Here is a 24900-nt window from a genome sequence, read left to right on the forward strand (position 1 = left end):
GCCCCCATGCATGGCAATGAGCAATAAGAGCTCGGGCTATAGAGGTGCTCAGCAGAGTCAACATAACTGAAGGTGATAGGGCTGGCACTGGCAGGGCGGCTGTGACGGAGCTGAAAAATGAATGCAGCAAACGGGCGGCGCTTCAGGGCCACTCTCCAGCACTAAAGACCAACAAGATCAATTACTCGGTAGAGATGTTTCTCAGCGCAACAGTGAGCGGCACCTTAATGAGAGAGGTTTCCATTACCTCCATAAAAGGCCTAAGTGAGGCACGCTGATGAAGCGGCCCTGTAATAGCCTTCCTCTCTCTCCCTCCCTAATGACACTGCAAGTGGATTACGCCGCCAATCCCAGCGTCCGCCGTGTTTATCATTTATGTAAATAACGTAAGGAGCACTGACTCGATGCAGCGAAGAGGCTTTGGCTCGCCCACCGAGGGAAATGAGTGTTATAGAGGAAGCACCTTACAATGTCAGCGGGGGAAAGGGCCATTTAATGTATATCACTACGTTAAAATGAAATCCCACAGTGACCATGTTTATGTCTGTGAAAAACTGTATTAGGAGTGACACTTTAAAGCAAATAATCAAATCTACACAATTTAAAAAAAATAAAAGAATAAAAGTGTGGCGTCAGTGCAGGCTCTAACCTGCCGCAGCACAACTGTAAACAGGGCACAGTTAGAGCAAATATATTAACAAAAAGCATGGCTAGGCATGGTGCAGCGACAGCCAATCAGATCGACTACTCTCACGCCCTATAAGAGCTACCTCTGCGCAATGTTTAGTCCGGTATTTTAAAGCCTTGAATGATTTGTCTTATAAAAAAGCAAAAACACACTATTTAACAGTAAATAATAAATGTATATATTTTTATAGAAAACTCAATGAACACCACCACCAGCAATAATAATATTTATTTATTTTTTTAAATCTGTTATATTTAGTTTGTAGTTTGGAGAAGTTGGGGTGATTTGAATACCATTCACTCACAAAATCAGGCTGTGAGAAACTGGACATGTCTCGGCTATGCTTGATGTCAGGAAAATTCCCTTGAGTTTGTTATAAGAGCAGGTCTAAAGAGGAAGTAGGGCGTTTTTGCAGCAAAATAAGGTTTTTCAACATTTCACCTACTGTACTGCACTAAATCAAATTAACCAGGACTAATTATGCACTCTTTGTAATGAATCATAATGTAATTGTAATGCAGTTGGTCAGTGTTCTAGAAAAAACTGACAATATCAACAGTATGCTGGGAAAAGCATGTTGTGGCATATTGTGAATAAATAATAATAAAAGCGGATAAATGCATGTGCGTCCAATTAAATTACTAATCTGCCGTCACTATACTGTGAGATTGCTATTGGAACAGCACAAAAAGGTCCCTTTAATTTTGCTCTGGCGCTACAGTAGCCCTGTAATAAAAGCTTACAGTTGTATGCAAAACTTTGGCTGCCCCTGGTCACATGATATGCTTTGTTTTTTTTCATAAATGAAAATAAGCACATATGCTCTACGCACACTTTTACTCATTTAAATGCACAATTACTGTTCATTTGAAGAACTTAACACATTGAAAAAAGAATAAAACACAAAATGTGGCCGGTGCAAAAGTTATGGTACATTTAACATGCTATGTTTCATTTTTCCAATATGTTAAATAGATAGAAATAAATGTCAAATAAACTGAAATTGTGCACTATGTGTTAACTTATTTCAAAATCAACAAAATATGTTATTTGACCAGGTGTTCAAACTTCTGCATACGACTGCATGTACACCAATTAGCACTGTGCAAACTCCGTGCCTACATCATCACACTTGCAACAAATCACACTGAGGTGTTAGGTAATCTCAGATAGGCTTGCTTATGCGGTTTCTCACACTGTTTGACGTATCGTTGTCTGCCTGAAAAACGTACAAAACTATGTTGGGAGATGATTACAATTCTACATGATTGGAAGTAAGTGTGTGATGATTCTGGGATACATTACTTGTTACACATTACATTAGCTCTGTACACCAAGCATGTCCTGGCTCCCTGACTACATCTGGGGTGAGGGGAAAATTGTGCAAACTTATTTATTGCCAAATTATCAGTTTAAGTATGTAGAGCATGAGAAAGCATGAATGTTGATTTTTTTTCTACTTTTTTGCAAGCAGGGAAAGAGCAGTCTCCCTCCTCTGCATCTGCCAAGTCTAATATGCACCACCTGACAGAAAAGGATAAAAAATTGCATCAGCAGAAATATACACAAGTGGCAATAATCCTCTGCCCCCAACACTCGGACCGCGCAATAAGCAAACTGAGCTTATCAGTTCCAACCACCGCTCCTTTTAATAGCCACCGTGATGGCAGTCATTTCAGGCAGGTTTCAGTTCCTGCTTTTTTAAAAAGAGCCCCAGTGTGTGTACACAGTATGCATATATATGTGTGTGTGTGTGTATATGTGTGCACGCGTGTAACAGGCAGATCTTTTCTCCTCTCTGAGCTGTCCACAGGTGAAGACTGAGCAGACGGACGTTTGAACCAACTCATTATCCTGGAGTGAGCAGCTGAAGTGAGCACACGGCACATTAATGCATTTACACTCGGGCCCGCTCCTTTCGGCCTTAAATAAATTAGAGTTTTGCGGCAGTTCGATTTTCGAGGCTGTTTATCATGTAAAGCACAGTGCACTCTATCTACTACACGCTAGATGCAGTGTGTCAATGGAAAAACACCTGCGTTATGAATTTAAAAGGACAAAAACTAATAAACTTCACCGCTGTCTGCTGCAACTCCCCACAGGCCCGTAGGGCTGCTCGCGCTAAAACTCCGCGATTCACCAGATCTCAGGCAATCAGGACAAACAGAAAATTCCCTATGGATCACAGCTAAGGCAATTTAGATAAGTGTCAACAGTCCAACACATGCAGCAAGTTTTGGGTGACAACTTCCTACAATTCCAAAGGGTGAGTTTTTTACATTCCAAATCAAGCAGCGTTCACACAAAATAGCTCTGCAGCAACATGGAGACGCAAAGCGCAGAGAAAATCTTTGGCCAAGCTAAACACAAACTGAGCTGATTTTCACATCAGGAAGTGTGGGGACTATCTCGCTAGCACATCAACTGTGTTCAAAAGGTCAGGCCCACAATTTCAAGATCTGCTTCATGAATCATGCTTAAGTGCCACTCTTAGTGCTAAAATTAATCTCCATCTGTAAATCTAACCACATGGCACACGGATGTGCATGTTACCGAAGCCGTGCGAGAGGAAAAGGATTATGTAAATATTAGTTGTTGATACAAGAGCGCGACTATATTTCAGCAAAGTGACAAGGCGAGCTGATCACAGCCACGCGATAATAAAGTCCGCGGTGGCCACTAACGTCAAGAGATGTAAATTATCCAGGCTCTCTCTGCTGCCAACAGCTGCAGTTCACCTCCTCTGTTACAGGCACGCTTCAACAGGATCAAACAGCACACAAGGCCATATTTTGCACGTTATGGCATTATCATAGGCAGCGTCCAAAAAAAAGAAAGCTTTCGGGCTGCCTCTGGCACATAGCCATTCATAATGACTGGACCCTTTATCACCTAGGGAGACTGCCAACTTCAATTTTCTAGACACAGAAATGTCATGTATGTGCCGTTAGCTAGCATCATGCGCTTAATGGGAGGCCTTGAATGTGGTGGGACGCTCCAGCACACACAGCAATGCTTAATCAGGTCTACAGCATGGAAAAGGGGGGCTTTCTTGCCTCCCTCTTCTGCTGCCTGCACCTTCTTGGAGAGGCGCAAGTGTGTGCATATGTCCCTCAGGCGTTTCCATAGCTGGCATGAAACCGCAGCCTCTCCGCCTTAGTCTGGATCAGCCGGAAAGACACGCACACACTACGGCACATCCCAGCAGCCAGACACGAAATTCCAGCTTGTTAGTATACATCAGCTTACTCTGTGGCTCAACACCCCCCCCCCACACACACACATGCACACAAGTCTCTCTGCCATTTCAGGCTAAAGGCCAGACCGAGCTCACTGCACTCTTCAATGGAATGTTCTAGAGTCTGCCCCAAGGCCGCTCAGGACATTATCATGAGAACTCAGAGGAAAGGCCATTGTGTTTACAAGAGGCAATTTCCTCCCTCAGATCCTTTTGTGCTTCCACGTTAATGCAAATAGACTGGACGTTATGCGTACCTGCAAGTGGCTGAGAGGAAAAGAGAATCCAGTGTAAAGATTCTAGCACGTGTAGTAAGCAGTGCGGAAAAGTGACTGAGACGGTAATCACTGTGGTTGAAAACTGAGTCAAAAACCACCCAGTTTCGGTGTGCCAAGTTACGAGGTCTCTTCAACTGGCGGCCTCTCAGTGACAGCTCATAGAGACAAGACAAAACAAACACAAACATCAGCATGTAGCCGTGCACGCTCCCCTCCAGCTCCTCACGAGGTAAAGGTCAACCTGTCACTGTACTGCCAGAGGTGAAAGCAAGCACACTCAACTGATGATTACGCCTCTGAGTAAATTATGTGAAAGTTGGGAGTTCTTAGCGGCGCGGCGCGACATGACTAGGTTAAAAAGGACATATTTCATGTCACGTTCTTTCGAGACTCTAAACGTTCTGCTCAGGTTAATTACGGTGGTCTAGCCATAACTGCGACAATGTATTCATGAAGTATTACTTCTTTTCACGCTGGAGACACCGATTTGTAAGGACTCTCTCTTTTTTAATCAAAACTCTTATGTGTACTCTTCTAGCATGAAATGCTGCTGAGGAGAAAACTAATAACTCCCACCCTGGGCAAAATTAACATTTTCTAACAGGGAGGGGGGGGGATCACTACAAACCACTAATTCCTCTGACAGATATTATCATCTTGAGATTTCAAACTGGTGACTGATATTTCATGTGCCACCAAAATACAGAAAGTGCTTTGAATTATTGATAACCTGGGAGCAGGACGATTTTAAGCAGGCTCTGCTCCTTTTATCAATCATTCATGCAGTTTCCATCGAAAACACTTCACTCCCTCAAGTATCCGATCTCACTTGAAGGTGGAGGGCCTACACTCTGAGATCTCACTTAATTTGAAGGGCTAAAGCACACTCACCAGGAAATTAAGAAATTTATCTCAATAAAACTAAATCCATGCTATGCTTAGGAAAAACCTTGACGTAGACCACTTGACAGCAAAGTCGTCTGCGCGATATGAACAGCCTACCTGAAGAGAGTTTTAACAAAGACTCCCCTATACAGATTAACTGACTTAACATCTGCAGGAAACAAAGAACCAACCGCTGTTTGATATGTTTTCACACACTTTACTACAATAACGCTTTCAACATAATCATATTTTCAAGGTGTCATGCTTGTAAAAAGAGCAATATTTACCATTATGCCTGAAAAGTCAGGGGAAATGATCTAAATTTGGCTCAAGAATGAGCTTCCAAATGGATGAACATTTTCTATTAGGTCATGCCTTCAGCTGACAGCGAGCATAATCAAACTGCATGGTCTCTCTCACTCCCACTCACTGTAATGGAACACAGAGTGGCTCCGTGCAAAGTCCTTTGGTGCCACTCTCCCAATTAGGGTCCGCATGCGAGCGCTTTCTGCCCTGGCATCACGACATCAAAGCCCAGAAACCCGGGGGCAATGAAACCAAGCTCTCAGCATCAGCTTCACAGCAAGCCATTGTCCTGCCTCAGGAGACACTGGAGCCTACAAACATCTGTGGCTTCTCCTCTTAGCAAACAGAAGAGAACAGCCTGTTTCTATATTTGAAGACCATGGTCAACCTCTCCATTTCTTCTGAGCAGGTGCAATTTTCTAACAAATCATGATCTGTTAAACTATGTGTTCAAACAGTACTATTAAATGAATGGCTTGACAGAAAATTAAATGTACACAATTTCCCACTTACCTCAGATGTAGCTGATCAGCTAAGACGTGTGGTGTCCAAATTTTGCTTCTTTAGTTTAGCACTGGAGTTATGGGGCTAATCCCAACAAATCCCAACATCTTTTCCATAAATTTGTAGCCAAAATTTCTTTTAAACTGCTCAAACCATATCCAGGTTTTCAGTAAGGGGCCCGGCGCTCAGCCACATGGTGAGTTTTGCCGTAAATCACACTGTGTCTTAAACCACTTCAATATATCTGCATGATTTTAATGAAGAGCTGGATGCAGGTTGAGCAGGTTGAGAAACGTTTTAGGGGTGTATATATGGAAAAGATTTCGGTGACTATTGACTTCTAGTGTTTGTTAGCAATGTTAGCCTCGTAGATCCAGCACTAAAGTAAGAAGCAAAATTGAGACAACAAACATGTCTTTGTTGATCAACTACACCTGTAGTAAATGAAAAATTCTGTATTTTTTTTCCAAACATTCTTTAAATTCTAATGTGCTAACTGTACATTATAGCATCTCATTTTGTCTTGCCCTGCATGTTACTGTTTTTTATTTTTAGTGGGCTTTGATGCTTGCTTTGAGCCTACTGTGTAAAACTTGCACTGTAATTTAGTCTTATTTAATTGCAATATATAGTATGCATGAACTATGCTTTCATTCTAAACTATATTGGTTACTTGTACTGTGTGGTCCAGTAAACTGAGATAAGTCTTGTAATGTCAGATTGAGGCCCTCTGATCTTAAAAAAATAACATAGCAACTAGTTCTCATCATTTTTTGGATGACATCTGGATGAAGATGTTTGTCAATGAATCTACCTTTTAAATACCTTCGAACAAGAAAGACTGCATGTACCCCACTGCCAAAGGTCTCTGGCCTCCAAACAAGTAAACATTTTTGTTTTATCCTTGCTCCCTACAGGCTTAGGCAATAACGGGCTGATGAACACTGATGCCTGGTTCAGATATGTATAGAGATTAGAGCAAAGATACAGACAGAGGTCTGGGTTGTAAATCTCTAACTTATTACATGAATAACAGAGTAATCATCTACTTAGGTGGACAAAAAGATTCTCAAGCTCCTAAGTTTCTTAAGTGTCGGTGGAAAGAGTTTCACAGCTGAATGCTTGGACGATTTGGGGAATCCCTTCAGAGGTCAAGGCTTTCCTCAGATGTCTGGATAATCCAGGATCCCAATACTCTCAGCAAGTTTGACTACTTTTCCTGCCAGACCATCTTCCCTTTTTACAATCATTGATTTTGCCTACAGTTTGAAATGACATCTAAGACTGTCTATTGCTTCTTATTTGTCCTCTCCAACTACCAAATGACCTTTCATTCGAGATAATGGGTAAGAGCACTTCTGTAGCGCTTCAGTGTCAACTTTGTTGAGATCCTATCTACACATACCTAACATTTCACAACCCGCCAAGGATTACACGGAAAGAGATGCTGTAACATTTTCAAGCAGTGTGATTTAAAGGTCAAGTTGGTTAACACAATCACATCTAAAACATACGGGTGAGAAACGCTGAGAATGATCAACTGCTTCTGAGCTATTTATAGCTTTAAATTTGAAATTACTGCATCAGACTGAGAATGTTAAGACAAATGTTACGTATCATGTTCAGACACTTCCCCTATTTAGAGCAGTGTTCCATAATCATAAACCAATAAGAGCCTCTGACTCACCACATCCAAAGCACCTTGCAACAGGAGAGTAAATTTTCTTTGGAGGGTCTGTGACATGCTAATCCCTGCTTGTGGTAAACATACAAATTCTCAATAATTCACGGTGCAATTATTAACTGAATCACAGGAAACCTGGGTTATAATATTTTATCTTTAGTGATAAGTTTACTATAATTCATTACACACCCTCCAGACAAAAGCAGGTCAGAGCGGCGCCTTCATAAATGTAGCTTTAAGAAGCAAAATCAGCAGTGATAGAGCACTACTAATTATCCTCCGAGATGTTTTTGACAGCAATCCCTATGCCAGTAATCTCTGCCTTGGCCCTCAGCCAGTCACACTTATTTATTTGATTTCAGTCACAGTCAAATGCAGGGTATAATGGAAGTAGCAGTTGCTGCATAAGCGAGAGAAGAAAAAAAAACAAGCAACCTTTTCCCATTTCGCTCTCCGACCTTGCTTATCTCCTGCAGTATATAGAAAATTCATTTCAGTTACTGAGAGCGAATCACAACATAGCAATTACAGCGAACAATCCAAGCATACTGTTACTGAGAGGTATCCTTAAGACAGGTTTTACATAGAGCAGAACCTTTGAGCGATCATCTGCACCATGAATTAAAGTCAATTATATCATTTGAAGCAGCATTATTATATGCAATTTTACACAGGCAACTTGCCAAATAATTAAAAACAGTGTGATTAGTTACAAATCAGCTGCATTTACTGGTACTCCAACAAATTTCTACTGAGTGATGGAGTTATCTACTGCATTATACAGCAGACACGAATTTCTGCATTTTACTTAGCTAAGAGCTTATGCAAACATGTAATATTGATCTTCCTCCTCCTCTATTCTTAATGCCATCTATAATTATTTCACAATCCATCAGGACATGGGCCTCTTGCCAAACAAGTGTCATAACTTAATTAGTTATCAGAAGAGGGAAAGGGTTCACCTGTGAATGACGGACCTAAGTGTAATCCGTCTGCACTCAGAAGAAACTAAACAAACAGTGAAATAATTCACAAAAGTAGCATTAGGCAATGCAATGAAGGCCAAATCTGTTGATGATGAGAGGCAGAGCTAAGCAGCAATCTAGCGTCTCCATAATTTATCATGTCTGTAATAGGAGACCTTTAATATTAATCACCTGTTTCGTCGTTAGATCAAATGAGGTAGGGATCTCCTGAAAAAACACGTCACTGAGTGCAAAAAAGGCAAAAGAGAAATGTCTCTTTTAATCGAGTCAGTTGTTTAGATAACTGAGAAGTCAAAATGAGATCATTTCCAAACAACCGGCTACAATTCTTCTCCGCAAAGCAGCTGTAGTGTAGCTCTAGCTGTTTTTCAGAAAGCCAAACTTATCATGAATAGAAAAGCTTCTACATTGTGACAGCTTACTCACTGCCTCCAAAACCAATATTTTCCAGAAGTGAGGCTTCAGCTTGGCTCGCTACAAGCACCACTTCTGTTAGACAGGCAACTGTGAGAAATTCCAGTACTCCCTTCTTCATACTGTTGAATCGCCACTGCCCAGTGGAATACTGCCTTCCAGGAGCACACAGCCTTCCCCAGTTACAAAAAGAAAGTCACACAGTACGCCATACAATTCAAATCTTCACTTCTTAAGCACGATTGGCCTTCTCTTCATCCATTTAAACCATTCATGCAAAGCTCAATAAGCAAAGGATGGACCTTTGAGTGGCCATTGCCTGTCCATTCTGTCACACACCTCTATACTTCTACCTACAATAACACTGACTTTAATTTTACAACTGATCGTGCTGAAGACGGTGCATCTAAATGCACACGCCGTTCTGTTCTACAAAACATTAGCAAATTTAGATTCAAGGCGCTTCCCGCCGTTCCACTTAAATGAATGAATTAAGCAGTTGAGAACTGCCATCTTCTAGAACCTTTATGGCATCTAATATCCAAGTACTTGTAGGATAGTTTTCAAGGACCACGTTTGGCAATCACTGCAATGCTGCCAGGATCGCAAAATGGAATGTAGCATCGTGAAAACCACTTTGATGATGTGCACAACTAAGACCATGACCGGTTTCATATTTATCACTGTCATCTGTATCCCGTCTGGGGTGAACTACAGCCAGCAACACATAAAAAATTAATCATCCAGATCATAGATTACTCTTTAATACACATATCCTCTATATATATATTCACTTTCTTAACTATTTTACAGGAATAAGTAGAACATCTTTTGGATAGATTAAGAAAAAACTGCTGGGAAAAAAAAGTGTCAGTTAACTTCACTTTCATTTGTGTCCAGCGCTCCAAGCGACAGCACATCAACATGGGGTGACAAATGTCTGCTGCCATGCATGATGCTAGGCACGAGTGGCACAGGAGAGGATAGAGGAGCTCTGAGATGTTTATCAGACAACAAACAAAGCTGATCTTCAGGACATGATGTACTTTGTCATGTTTCTGTCAGCCAAAACCAGTTTGGCTAGAAAGTGACATGCCGACGTAGACGTTTCTCGTACACCGATATTCACCCTGGTTGACCCGATCAGTTACAAATCCATTAATTTCTAATCAGTTATCTCACTGCTATATAGTACGTATCTCTGCTCTATAGAGAACATTTGATGTAAACATGAGATCTGTTGTTTAACACTTAACTGCTTTGACTGTATTTTTGGTGGGAAACAACAGAAAAGTATTTTAATTTAATCTAAAAAAACAGCTCTCTGAAAAGGTTCTAACAAATGAAGCCAAAAACAAAGAATGTTCTGAAAAGGCACTCATAAAGCTAATAATATCTTTACCAAAGGCGGTAAGGAACAAACAAACAAAAAAAGTATAATTGCTCAGGAAAGCAACAACCCTCCCCCCCTAAATTAAATAAAAAGGCTTTTAGCCATCATAATGATTTACAAAGTGACGAGTCAAACAGATTTACGGCGACAGCCTGAAAGGAACCCAACACAAATACAATTACTGCTCACGTGACTGCCACTGCCAACCCCCCTCCGCTCACACAGGCAAAAGAATGGGAACCGCTCTTTAGACACAGGCTGGAAGCTTTCTCAATTCCTTTAACAAGAGTCACTGCTGAACGGAGACAGAGCCTGCTACTGTGAGACTTTCTTTCAGCAGCACGACCTCGGAGCGGCGCTGAGTAAATTTGGAAGGTTTACGAAAATCCAGCCACTATCATTACTCAATATCAGTTGAGCTGATGAACCATGGCCAGAAGGCAGTCACGTGTGGTAATTCTTTAGACACCAGCTGCAGCTAACAACACAGGCTACGCTGCCTCATTATAAGGGTCAATTCTCTACAAAACACTGTTATTCCTTTGACTAAATAAACAATTTTTATCTTTATATCGAGACAAATAGAACAATTGACCTTGGTGGAGAAAAAAACACAACACCTACTTAGAGGTAAATTGCTGGAGAAAAACTACTCATTTGTTGGGGATTTTTTTTAAGCCACAGACGAATTGCGAAAGGAAGAATATCAGCTGAGCAGCAGCCGAGATCAATAACGTAGAAACAGCAACATGGATTTCTGATGTTTGCCTAGTAATGCTTTTGTTTGTTTGTTTACTCTTTGCTTTCCTTTTATTTTTATTTTTTATTTTTATTTATTTTTTTATGTATTTTTTTTTGTTTTTGTGATGGGGGTGCTTCTCCCGTACATGCAGCCTGCTTTGTACTCCTAAAACATATCAAATTATTTACAAAAAGTTTTGTGAGACACAGAGTTTGCTTCTTTCTTAATTAAGAAGGCAGAGTGTGTCATTGAAAAGCCCACTAGGATGTTCTTAAATAAATAAACTTGCGCATCGCCTCTCTTTGTTAGGGCCGTTTTCATGCTAATTAGTTGCGCTGTAGACACATGAGCAGCGGCCCCTGTGCACATACACTCCAGCAGCTTTAGTCTTCCCACTTCAACACTAATAAACAAGCAGCCTCGCCTGCTGGGGTTGTCAATGGCATTGGCGTGACGCAGGCTCAGGGGTTCGCTCCTTTCCTTGAAAGCGGACCTACATAAATGTTTGTGTGGGTGTTGGCAGCTTTTTGGGTGGGAATTCTCGAGCAGAAGAAGCCCTCAGGACCACTCCGGATTGAGTTTCCCCATTCTGCCGTTCCAAAGTCAAAAGAATTCCAGACAAAATCAGAAAGACAACCGTGCACACGGAGATGGCTCTCGGGGCTAGGCTAAAGCGAGCTGGCTTCAGTAACATTCAATTATGGCCAATAAGATGCTCTAGATGCTCTGCGAACAGACACTTTGCTTTTCCGTAATCTGTAATGGCGAGGGCGCAAAGAGGATCTGGCTGTTATTCTCGATCAGGCTGTTTCTCCTCTGACGGCCACAGTGTAAATTCGAGCTGGCGTGTGCCATGCGTCCCTGGTGACCACTTACTGCAGATGCAGAGTCAGGAGCTATGAGCTGCCCTCAGAGCTCATGCATCCAACACGCAACAACAACAACCACCTCCAAATGCTTCGGTCGCACCCTAGGACACAACCAGAAAGCCTCAAAGACCGCATCCACGGCCATGCTCTTTTCAAGGTTGACTAATAAACAAATTAACATTTCCAAAGCCTCTTATACACGGACCAATATCTAATGCTTCACCTCCAACCTTTTTACAAAATCCAGTATAAAGACTGCAGGGGCAAAACAAAATGCAATTAGACACTATTTGCTGTTCTGAGACACTGTATTTTCAGAGAGATTTAAACCAAGCTGCTTTTAAACCATAAAGATCTGCTGCTGCTGGTCAGCAGTTAATTAAAAAGAGAGACAATGACAAATAGGCTACTTCTTGAAGATGATATTTGGCAAGAATCACAGAGTGTATCACTGCTGTAAACACACAATTAGTTTAATCCCATTATTTCTGCTTTGCATAATATGCACTTAAGAAAATATTTAAGTTGGAAAGGTTAAATCATCTAAAAAGAAATAGTGCGGCTGCACAGTTTGGAGATGCTTTGAATTTTTAAACTGTTCCATCATCTCAAACACTGCATGTGAACGATGTCACTGTTAAATATTTCAACCGGTAATACCAGAGGCGTACTTTATGTGATATGGAACATAATGAACCACTCTAAAAACCCACGAATGACCCAGCAATGAGCAAAGAGTGGCACTGCAGAACCTACTGTACTGTGCAAAATCCTTAGTTTCCAGTCAGAACAGCTGTTTATTTTCCAGCATCAAGAAAAAAGCAGGAAGCTTACAAAAAAGAAAATCCCACAGAAGCCTCAACAACTAAAATATAAGTTTTGTCAGTGTTCAGTGTGTCTACCCTTTGCCTTTACAGCTTCCATTTTTTTCAAAATACTTAAAAAGAACCTATAGGGATTTATTTCCACACCTTGAAGTTCAGTCTTAGAAGTTGGTGTCATTTTCTTACGATCCAAGTGATCCCAAAAATGTTCAGTGATGTTGAAGTCTGGACTCTGGGGTGGTCAGTCCATTGTTCTGAGAACACCAGCAGATTTTAGATTGATTTGCTAATTTTTGTCTTCCTTTTCTCAGTAACAACTTCTGGACAACTACATACCTCTCAGATACACAGCGTTGAGTTAAGTGTCTTCTCACAGTGGAAGGACGGACAGCAACAACTACAGATTTTTTCAGACCTGAAGTAAGAATGAAGCTTGACTTTCATATCTCTCAAAGATCAAAGCTTGTGTGGTTGTTAGGAGTCCAGTTTTCCCTACATCTTTTAATAATCATTAATTTGTGAAAAATCCTGTTTTTTCATTATTTTTTCTTTCAACTTTCCCCTTCCTTGGGATAATGGATTATTTTATATCTAATCTTCTCAGGAGTATCTTGTAAAAAATGAATACCCTGTACTTAATGGCCATTTTGACTGGAAATTTAAATAAATGAAGAGTGTTCTCTGACTTTCGGACAGTACTGTACTCTGAAAATATATTAATGATAACACTCGTAAATCACCAGTTTATTATATTAAACTTTACTTCTTAAACTTTGTTCTTGGTGTAATGTGCATATTTATTAAAGCCTTAATAAATATACTTTGCTTTGCTCAAGGATATGTGATAAATTCAGCAGCCTACACTGTTTAGCACCCATACCTATATTGTGAGTTCTGTTCTATGGGAGATGATGGCAGCTGACATTGCCTGTGAATTATTATCGCAAACAGCTTCACAACAGTGTTTAACAGCTTGGAAGGCAGTGCATTTTTTGTGATGTAACATCAAAAGGTTAGAACAGCAAACAGATAGATAGAACAGCAAAGAATCGCTTATTACATCTGTTTTATACCACTTGTCAACAACAATACACAGACAACAGCTCAGTGCAATCAGCTTATCTGTCGACCACGAATGGGCCACAATGGGTCACTAAGAGTCAATAGACACTGGCTTAGCATAACTCACCTTGTGTGTCCAAAGTACCAGAGGCATGCTATGTTAGATTACATGTGTGGAAAAGCACTGCTGCAAGTGCACAGCTTGCACACCTATCTCTAGAATTTATATTTGAATATGTATGGTGATTTATGCAGGCAATTGTCAGGTCTCCTCAAAAACACAACTAGTGGCATTCACTTTGGGAGACAGCACAGCACTTCTCTGCCACCGAGTGACAATCGGGTATCTGTTTGCAATTGGAAAAGAGTGACAGGCTGCATGCACCCAGATTGGTGCCACCGACTGCTGCACGAGAATGGAGAAACCTTCTCTGTTGGAACCCGGCCCACTTCTAAAACGCATAAAGACTGGTTTAAAAAAAGGTGACTAAGCAGAGATGTCACTCCTCTCCCATTTACATGAATAAAAATCGAAAAACTGGGAGATCATAAAATCTATTCGGCATTAGATCAGCCCACGGCTCCACTTCAGCTCGGCGAAAAAATGCTTCGCCAGACATTCCATTTTATAATATTTTCACACTGGGGCTCCAAATGTGGCTCTTTATCTGGAAAGCCCAGACTGAGAAATGAAAAGACATGAGCTTATAAGAGTGTGAAGCAGTCTGGCTGCACTGGCAGGGTGAACGAGAGGGGAGGGCACTGAGTGGGCACCCAAAGCCTGGCTTATGGAGCAGTCATTAAGAGTCAAGGGATCCAGCACTTACCTGGGAAGTGGTGCTTGCAGTTGCATGCCAATTTGAGCTCGGACACAGACACACTTACACGCCTCTGGATTTATCATGCTCTATCTGCTGCTGAGACTGCACTAGGACTCCATGAATGTCTCTCTGTTACTTACAGCTGTCACCTCATGAGCTCTGCACGGAGGCTGCGATGCATGAAATGCATTTGTGGAGCAAGAGGTGTGCTCTGAGATGAAACAAGCTCTTCTGTTTTGCTTTCCTTTCTGAAGTTAACACCTACTAATGTAAATCTGAAACGCAATGCTTCTTTTATTGTTTTGACTGAAATTCTCTCTTCTCTTTCACTCTACAGCAGAAACGATTTTGTATTGGATGTGGTCTGAATTTCATTTACCAGAATCCATTTGTCATGTTTATGTGACGCCTCGTGACTGCTTTCCATTCGGCTTTCATTTTGCCTCACCTTGCGCAAATGTCTGCGCCAAGGTGGCAAGTGTGCTCTGTTTTCTTTTTTGTGAGGTGAATCGTCTGAATTTGGAGAGGGAATAACAAACACTCTTAGTAAATTCTACTTAATTTGCTTTGTCAGAGAAGAGGAAGGTATGAATCCCTTGAGGCCACACTGAATGTAATTGTACCTCCCTCACAGCAGTGTTGAAGGAAATCTAGCACTCTCAGACACAGACAGACAGCTCAGACACGCTGACAGGGTCCAGGGTTTCCACATGATGGAATACATTGCAATATTTCAATACATCAAATGAATGGAGATGTATGAGTAGCAGTTGGTGCTTTTGTGCAGTGCATGAATAAATGCATACAGATGTAGCACTTGTTAAAAAACCCAATACTGAGTGGTAATATTTTCACATATATTTTCACTTTTGAGTAGCTTCTCTAGAAACAGCCTGCCTACTTTACTGTGAAATCTTAAAAGATTCTTCTCTCTAGTGCTGAAAGACATATGGAGGATTACAGATCAATTAATTTTCTGTCCAAGGTGGTGGTACTCAAACAAATTACCCAAAGATGAAGTTAAAGTGGAAGAAATTACGAGTGTTTAACTTAAAAAAGTAAGATTTTACTGAACTTCATACAGTAATCTAAAGGAATGTAAGTTATTTCTTCTGTTAACTTTCTACTACAAGTAAAATAAGCTCTACATTATAAGTTTATGTCATTTACTAAGTCAAAACAACAAATCCTGTTGTGTAGGAAAGTGCTTTAATTAGCCTGAAGTGCAGCAAAAAATAAATTAATAAATAACTCTCAAAGAATCATGTTCAAATTGGCACACCACTGACTTTCATTAGCCAAACTATCAAGCTTTACTCACAGTTAAACATGAACATTTCAGTCCCACTCAGCCTTCGTCAAAATAGGCCGTATGGTTGTAATGAAAATGATCTTTGATGCTTTTGCTACTGAGAGTAATTACTGCTCCAGTAGCTTGGAAATAAACAAACCACTGACAATGCAACCATTAATAATAAAAGCATATCACACCTGATTTGGAACTTCGGAAACAGATTATTTTAAAAATGATCCAGAAATGATTGCAGATCTATAATAACACAATGCAAAGAACACAGATTGAAAACAGAACCTTATAATATGCCAATGATAACCCATATTAGGATGTGTCTACAGCACAAATCAAAATTCAAAAATCAACCAACTTGACTTTAAGAAATAGAAGACTGAAGGGATCAGCATACTGAAGACAGAAGAAGGTAAGACAAGAATTCGAACAAAAAAGTACTATCAGTTTGTTCTTCACTGTTTGAATTGCAGAGCCTTATATGTAAGACTGAACTATGTGGCAAAAATCATGATACACAAGATGATTCACAACTTGTATCACGATTTGGGATGCACAACCAGAATTAGCCAAGATCAAAATCAGCAGATTTTTGCTCGTAACATGAAATCAGCAATCGGCTAACTTATTGTTTTTATTTTGGTCTGTGCTGCAATGTTATGATATAAACCATGTGAGGCAGGTAAAGCACATTCCTGCTGCATTTGAATGCTGCTGTTATACCTGTAACAAAATGTCATAGCATTATTATATACGACTCACAGGCTAGTTGCCTCTTACTTTCGATGTAGCATTTTATTTGACTCATGTTATTTTTGTTTTATTTGACTCATGTTATTAATTTGTGCTGATACTGACAAATTACAATTAACCTGGGTAATTTGTACAAATAATGTCAACAGCTCTTAAGCACACCCTCAAGTCTGAAATTGTTTGTGTGATAGTCATTAATGAAAATGAAAATAAGGACAAATATACCTGGAAAGTCTTTAAAAGTTCAGAAAACTAAAAAATGAAATATTCTGTAGGACCCTTAATTACCCAAGGAACAATACAGAATATCCAGAGTCTTAGAGTGACAGGTAATCATCTCTATATCAGTTGAATTAAAAATGTATTGAAAAAGTGTAGTCATGCTTAGCTGAATGAAAAAAGTTGGCACAAATGCAGACTTGCATAAATCTTCAATGAACATATTGCTCTAGTAATAAGTATTTAGGACCTATGGTTCACTAAAGTTAATGGTCAATTTGTTCTGGGTCTAGACTCACAAAGGATTTAGTGACCTGCATTATTTCTCCTAATGCCCATGTTGTACGTTTTGCTCAATAGGAGATGACATGGTGTAATCAAGAGCAATCAACATTATGCATAACACAATCACTATCAGCTTCGTGCCTCTCTTAATGAAGAGCTAATCTCAAGCCATCCTCCCAGAATATAGGGCTTCCTTCAGACAGTGCATGCGAATCCCCTGAGCATGATCACCAACTCACAGCTGTTTATTAAACGACTCTGAATAGAGCACCAAGTCAAACAGTTTGACACTTAGAACATGGCTCAGTGAACAAGGACTAATTTGCCATAGTCAAAAGAAAACAGTCTGAGGACAATATGTTTGTTTTACTCAAGCTGGATTTGCAAGACGCACAGCAGTCAGACTTCAAAGCACAGCAAGCTTTCATCAGCCCCAAAAAGTGAAGGTAATTACTTGTGATCAAGCAAAATCTTGAGTGCAGCAGGAACATTTTGTCCTCCAGTGCCAAGTTTCGAGCACACATATTGTGCCGGAGTGGCTGGGTGTCGTTTATGATTCAGGGTCCTTGCTCTTTTGCTGACAGAAATGGGATACAGTCATTGTGACATCTTCTGCGTTCATTTTTCAAAGAACGTCAAATCAAACATGCATGAGTCTGTGACAGCGTGGGCCTGGAAGTCCCTATCTGAGGGCGAAGCACTTAGAGTGGCACAAGCTAGCTAATGCTTTGCACATCACATCCTAATGCCTCTATGGTCACATTGTCAGACTGATAGCTGGAGGCAGCCTTCAACAAGCCACTCTTATGGGGACATGAACTAGAGTAGGTCCCCCACCATGCTCTTCCCAGATACGTCTGATTAAAAGCAGCCAAGTAACTCCAGCCTCTTTTTTTGCTTCAACAAGGTCATGAACTATGTAACAGCACAATGCTCACATAAGTTGGGTAAGACTGATTTCAAGAGTCATTGAAGCATTTAGGGCTGCTGTTTAATTGAATTGTGCATTTGGGAGATCAAGGTTTTCAGGGTGAAGACATAGAAGACTGCCGAAGAGTGTTGAACAACGCATGAACCCTTAGAAGTTAGTTTTGTTTTATGATGCTTCTTAAATATATTTATGTAATTACATATTTAATTACACAGTAATACACAACGAATTACACTTATATTACATATCAACTGGTTTGAGTCAGCACCTTTGACTTATTTCCATTTATTTTGATGTCAAAAACACAATGATAATGGCAAAAAGGTAGTTTATATCCATAAAACAAGACCGTGCACAACAATCTCTTTTCATAAAATCCAAATCACAATCAATTTAAAACTGCAATACTTTTAAATGCAAAAGTGTTATCAATTTAAAATTCACAATCTGCACCTATGACAGAATTTCTCCACTTGTTTAAATGAGCTACAAGTGAGAATTACACCATGCTTTTGTTGTTGCTGACGTTAACTGCAACTTCTAAGGGTTAAAGCCATGTTTTGAGGGTGCTTGTGCCCTAACAGTAATCATTTAACACCTACTGTGATAAAAATCACAGCGTCACATGTGAGAAATAATCAGCAATCCAAAGAGTGCAGCTGATTTTACATGTCGAAATAAACAAACAGTGCTATGCAGATCCACAGCGGGGCACGTGGACATAGACACAAAGCCTGACTTATGTTTGAGAGTGGGTGTGTGCAGCTGGTGACGAGAAGCCTGTGATGAATAATCATGGGCCAAGTATTTCACAACTCCCCACAATAGTGCACTAACAGTTAAATGTCAACCCGTCAAAACACTGATTAGTGTTTGGCCTCTTTTAAACAGATCTCTGACTGTGACTACAATATTACTAAAGGCAATGAAGAGAAAAGCATCAAAGGAATACTTAAGATGAAATGTTAAGATGTTGACTACATGTTTTCAGCCCTGCTTTACACCATAGGTTAGTACCAGACATCAACTCTCGTATCAAATCAGCAAGCTTAGCATTTTTAGCACAAATTAAGTTTTGCGTTTAAGAAGTGTTTAGACTTTGTACATTAGTTGAGCATATCTGGTACATGAGAGTGAGGCAATTACTATTCAGTTACTATTCACCATGTAAGCCAATAACATACACACACACACACACACACACATATATATATATATATATATATATATATATAAAACCTAGATGACAGGCAGCTTCCTGCAGAGGCCTATGATTTGAGATAAATAAGTGGCTCCTCCACACAGATTCATCAGAGCTTATGCACTACTTTACCATCCAGGTCCTTAAGACCAATAAAACTACTATGAGCTTTTAGTAGGTGGCCAAAGCAATGTTCAAACATGACACGCCCAATGATTTTTTTACAATTTAATTTGCCATAATAAGCACAACCATGCCCATGAAATCAAAGTTTGCTCTTTCAGCTCAAGTCCAAACACTTTCTCTAAACTCGCTTTTTCCTGGTGGCCTTTACAACATGCCTCATGCTCTAAATGCCCTTACACGAGAATGGCATGACCAGCGGTAGTGCTCCTGCCCCCTTGGTAAAGCTGATCCTCGACCTGGGGCCCCTGTCTGGAGTAGCGGGTAAAATAAACTCCTCTCCCAGACACATTCTCTATTCCTGACTCACACAAATTAAGCTACTGCCATGGTCACTTTGCTTAGCAGTTTTGAAATACAAGCTGATAGACGAGAGTTCACAAAGATTTTGTTAAGGAGCTTGGCATTTACTTCTCTTCACTTAAAGAAAGAATTAAAAGTAAAAAACATTGCAGGGTTACTTTCTTTTTCTCCAATGAACAGTTCTTGTACCTTAAGTACATAATCTCATCTTTAAATGTCTTAATATCTAAAAAGAGATGCACAACTAAAACACACAGGCTCTAGAATAAAGACTCAGGCACATATGAGCTAATTACCTTTCACCTTTGCACCAAAGGCAATTCACTCTGAAGTAAAAGGAAGCTTTTACATTATCAGTATCCACACAGCCGTGTAAACACTGCCTGAGATTATACGGTGCCTAAGAAGTAGCCAAACAATTGTCATCAGATGGCAAAAAAGCAAGTGCAAAGAGCAGCGGCCGCATATATTACAGCACGTTTCCTAGAGGGAAACAGCACTGAATGAAATGAAACAGTTTCTGAATGAAAGCTTAAACTTTCACAACAGCAGAGACGCTAAGCTAAAATGGGACAATAACAGTGGAAGACGGGCTCTTGTCAGTATGTTACTATGTTATTACAACAACATTACCCATTAAAATTTCATTGTAATGCCTTTAGACATGACGGGTGTTTTATTTCCTAGGACTAGACCTCAAATCTGGTGAAGCTGCTTCAGGCTAGCTCCAGTAGCCCTCGCCTTGCCCTCGTCTTGCAGTGGTGAAAGTCATGTTTCCCTCAAGTCTCCCAGAATCACACTAACGAGGGAGGAAGGGCCGTTATTCCCCCCCACAGCGTGTGCCCCCCTCAGGTTGGCTAGACTCTTCCTAACTGTTAAGGATGTCGGGCTACTGACATGCTCCTTTTACCGCGGACAGATCAGCTGCCCTCGGCGGCGGACACGAGCACTCAGACCGAGACTCCCAACTTCTCTCGCCGCCACCACACGGAGCGAGGCTAGGCTACTGCAGCGCGGCGGCACGAGCCCCACATTTCCCCGCACATGGATTTTTAAAAGCTCTGTTACAAGTTAGACAGAGTTGCACACACATGAAATAAGCTGCTAACTTCAGGTAAAAAATAAACGTGGTGTATTTTATCGCACTGATGTTGCGCACGGGCTGCTGAAGTCACACATCTCCGAGCGGCGAGGCTCTCCCATCTTTTCTAAAGCGCTTCAAATGCCCAAGGAAACATGCCAACCAACCGTGCAGCGCATGACAGTGAGCGGAACAATGAATGCCAAACCACGAAACGTGCTCGAAATGTGGGGAAGTGGGTTGCTCGGAATATCACTCTGCTAGCCGGACCACAGAAAAAGCCAAATTCCGCGTTCCTCACAGCACCAAGTATCCAGAAAAAACACACACGCACACGTCCTCAATCGCGGGCTGTTGTTTTACCTCACAAAACACCGCGCGGTGTGAACTCCGAGCTGAAGCCGAAAACCTCCCGTTTCTGCTCGGAGCTCAACAAACACGAGCCCGATCCCGCAGTTCAGCCGCGCTACTTCGCCGCTTCTCTAAGTGACTGCTCCATTGTTAGCCGAGGTCGGAGCTAGCGCTCAGGCTACAAACACGTTCAATGCAAAGCGCACACAAAAAAGCTCTCCAGCCATGAGGTGGGAAAAGGGATTCGGAACTTACTTTCAGATCCAGTCAAAGCACGGCGCTGGAAACAAATATCCTCCCGAGCTGAATGCGCGTAGTATTTTTCTCCTTTTTTACTTCGCAAACACTGAGTGGGGGGGAAAAGCGCACAGCGTTTGGCCAGAGTGTGACTGCCTGAATCAACTAACGTAGTGCACGGCAAGTTGAAGTGTCAAATTACATCGGCTATTCTATTACCACAGAGCCATGCTGCCGGCTGCTAACAAAACGTGTCCCAGAGTCGCGCGGCGTGTACCGGCTAGCGCACCAGCCTCGGCCAACGGAGCGGATTCACACAGCGTTTTGTAGTTTTTTATGGCTCCATTTAAGGCGCCTTTTAGGATTTGTTTTGTTTTGGTAAAAATGATTTCGGCGTGATAACAAAGAAGACCAGTCTTCACCGTTTTGATGTAATCACGTTAGCCTGTAAACGTCAATTATAAACTGAAACAGATTTTAGAGAGAGGGGATTATAATAATTGATTATCTATGGATGTGTATTTACACACTGACGTGCTTAGCGTAAGAAAAAAAACTCGTCTAACAACTGCTCGGAGAAATGCATTTAGTAACAGCGTAATTACTATATGAGGCTGTGCATGCTGACAGATTGCTATTCATAGTGACACATTTTATCTCGTCACACACATGCACGATCGCTTCGCAGCAAATCCCGTCTGCCCTTCTTTTTCTCGGCCCCCACAGATGGAGGGAATGCCTCGCTCCGTATTTTGCGAGTGGCCGCGCGGCGCTGAAGCTCTGAATAACAAAGACATGTTGGAGAGCAGCAGCGGCCTGGCGGTGACGTCAGGGAACAATGAGTCTCCCAGCAGTGCCGAGACACACAAGCCTCCTCCTCCTCCTCCTCCTCCTTCTTCTCCACCTCCTCCTCCTGCTCCTCCTGCTCCAATGCTGCACGACTGAACTGCCCAGGGGGGAGGCCACGCAGTTCCGAGTCTCGAGGAGTGCATCAGATAGAATCACTCACTGCACAAGCTGAGATTGAGTCTGGCCACCACCACTGCCCGAGATTTCCACTGCGCCTTGTTGAGTAGGAGGAGAAAAGGTTCTCTTGGATGAAATGTGCAAATGATGACATGGATGCACAACTGATCCCAAATTACCCTTTATCACGCAGTGCATTGAGATATTATAGGACAAGTAATAGAGGGCAGTGGTGCAATGGGACATGCAGGGTCCCTGAATAGTAAAGGTTCTTTAATCAAATGTCTTATTACAATTACTTTCTTTAAAAAATAATTAGTGCATTTACATGCTTCTTAAAAATAACTGAAATTGCTATAAACAACTTTCTTAAAGAGTCCTTATCTTATGATCTCAAATACCTGAAATCCAGCCTACATTCATCCTAAAGTTAAAATAACAAATCTGGCTTTGTATATTTATGAGGGTTTAACCTTAATGTCTGTTCTTTTTCTCCAGCTTCCCTTTCACTATATTTCTTCAAGACCTGCACAGTGCTTTCTAAAGAAGCATTAGCTGCATCTTCTGAACAGTGTCCTTAGCTTTTCCACTGCAAGGCTTTTGACACTAATGCATAGGGCCTTTTCTCTGAGCACTCTGTCTCAAGGACACTAGCTCCTGTACAGTTATCTAAGTTGGCAGGGATAAATCTGGCAGATGACATCATTGGTCTCAGGCACTCATTCATTTTTATTTCTGTCCTGTTCTTAGAAGATGGTGATGTTCCAAATGACAAGAGAGAGGTGCCGTGGTCAATGTCAAAGCATTGCTTTATCAGATCCATATTTTTCCCCTCACATGACTTGAATATGCTGCCTTTTGATTATGTTTGCTGTCAAATGATTCCTTCGCTCCATATCATTGGGATGTGGTGCTGTGAAAGTCATTTTACAGATGCTGAAGTCGTCTGAGTTTATGCCGAAGACTGGTGCCGGAGGTTTCACAAAGGGGGACATGTCCATGTAACATCAGTATCAAAGCATGGCTCTGCTTATGGTGAGCAACCCAGCGTCTATTGTCATATACGTTTCAGGCCGCTCATAATATCCCATGCTATGGACCATTAATCATGGTTTTGTGAAGTCGCTGAAAGTCACCAGGGTTCATCATGTCTGGGGAAAAGAAAACACAAGCAGTCAATGAACAGCACACTTTAGTTCAAAGCCAGTTGTTGTGCGAACTCCTGGTGTTCATGGGTAAGCCCTCAACTCTTGCGTTCCGAAACAATATGGCCAGATGGCTGCCAAGAAGATGGATGGACTATAGGTGGAGTGACTTCAGCTTGACTGAATCGCTGTATAATTTTATACATATACACAGATGTGAGGACTGGGAGTGGAACTTAATGTTCTGATTTTATGCTTTAGCAAATGCATAAATGCAATGCATCAAATGATGGAGAATAACTCAGTTTATTATTATGGTGCTAAAAAATGTAGCATTTTTATATGTTTGATTTATTTGCCTAATTACACTGACATCCCTTGTTTTTCCCCTTATGTCAATGCCCTTATATCTAATCATATGTTCTTTTTTATCCTTCGTGGCCGTGTTTAGTTTTTAAAAAGTCACTTGAGCACTGTATTCAGGTTTCGCCATGCTAAGGTACGTCTCAGCTGGAGGTGAGTAGAACCAGACCGCTACAGTGCACCTCAGCTCAGCTAATTCCCTGACAATCACAGGGGAAATGATTGATGCTGCTGGGGCTTCAATGCTACATGATGGAAGGAGAGTTTCAGTTCTGCTGACATAAGCTTTCACACACAGACCGAGCTTTCACAGATTATTTACAGCTCCTATCTGCTTTACACAGTACGCTATCGCCCTCGCAGACCTCCGCCGAGGCAATATGGGTTCCTCTGCCAAACCTCCATTAACATGGTAGGAGAGGAAGATATTATGAAAATGTGTAACAAAACAAGGCCGGAAATGCAGATAAAGGGACAAGCGAGTGGGTGCTGGTGAGGTGTTACAGAAGTGTGCAAAGATTAGCCTCCACAGAAAGGCAGAGGTGCGCAATGTATTTGACAACAAGACACAAGAGAAATCCGTTTAAGTACACTATTGATCCTCTTTGGAGCACGGCCCAGCCACTGAAAGTAGAGGCAGGAGCGAGAGCGAAAGAGAAACAGAAAGAGAGAGAAAGAGGGAGAGAAAGAGATGCATCTGGCCAACTATTTGCAGGAGTGGAAGAGGAACTCTCTTGGAGACTCCCTCTCTCCCCCTCTTTTATTTCAGTGAAAAATGTGAGCGGTGGTAGATAAAGCAGACAGCCTGTACCCCATGCTGACTGGCTCGCCTGGCTTTGGAGAGGGTAGAGGCAATCAATGTGTGCTCACAATAGAGCAAGA

General features: G+C 41.3%; 1 protein-coding gene across 6 annotated transcripts in view; it reads right to left on the minus strand.

The window, feature by feature from the left end:
• Positions 1 to 21735, minus strand: part of zmiz1a (zinc finger, MIZ-type containing 1a) — a 145106-nt gene extending 123371 nt beyond the window's left edge. For all 6 annotated transcript variants that reach the window (XM_036574192.1, XM_036574191.1, XM_036574189.1 and 3 more), the window contains exon 1: positions 21563 to 21735. The gene's annotated coding sequence lies outside the window, so the exon portion shown is untranslated. The remainder of the gene's footprint in view (positions 1 to 21562) is intronic.
• Positions 21736 to 24900: the final 3165 nt, after the last annotated feature.

Source organism: Colossoma macropomum, unplaced genomic scaffold (genome assembly GCF_904425465.1).
Source record: "Colossoma macropomum unplaced genomic scaffold, Colossoma_macropomum, whole genome shotgun sequence".
Taxonomy (NCBI): Eukaryota; Metazoa; Chordata; class Actinopteri; order Characiformes; family Serrasalmidae; genus Colossoma; species Colossoma macropomum.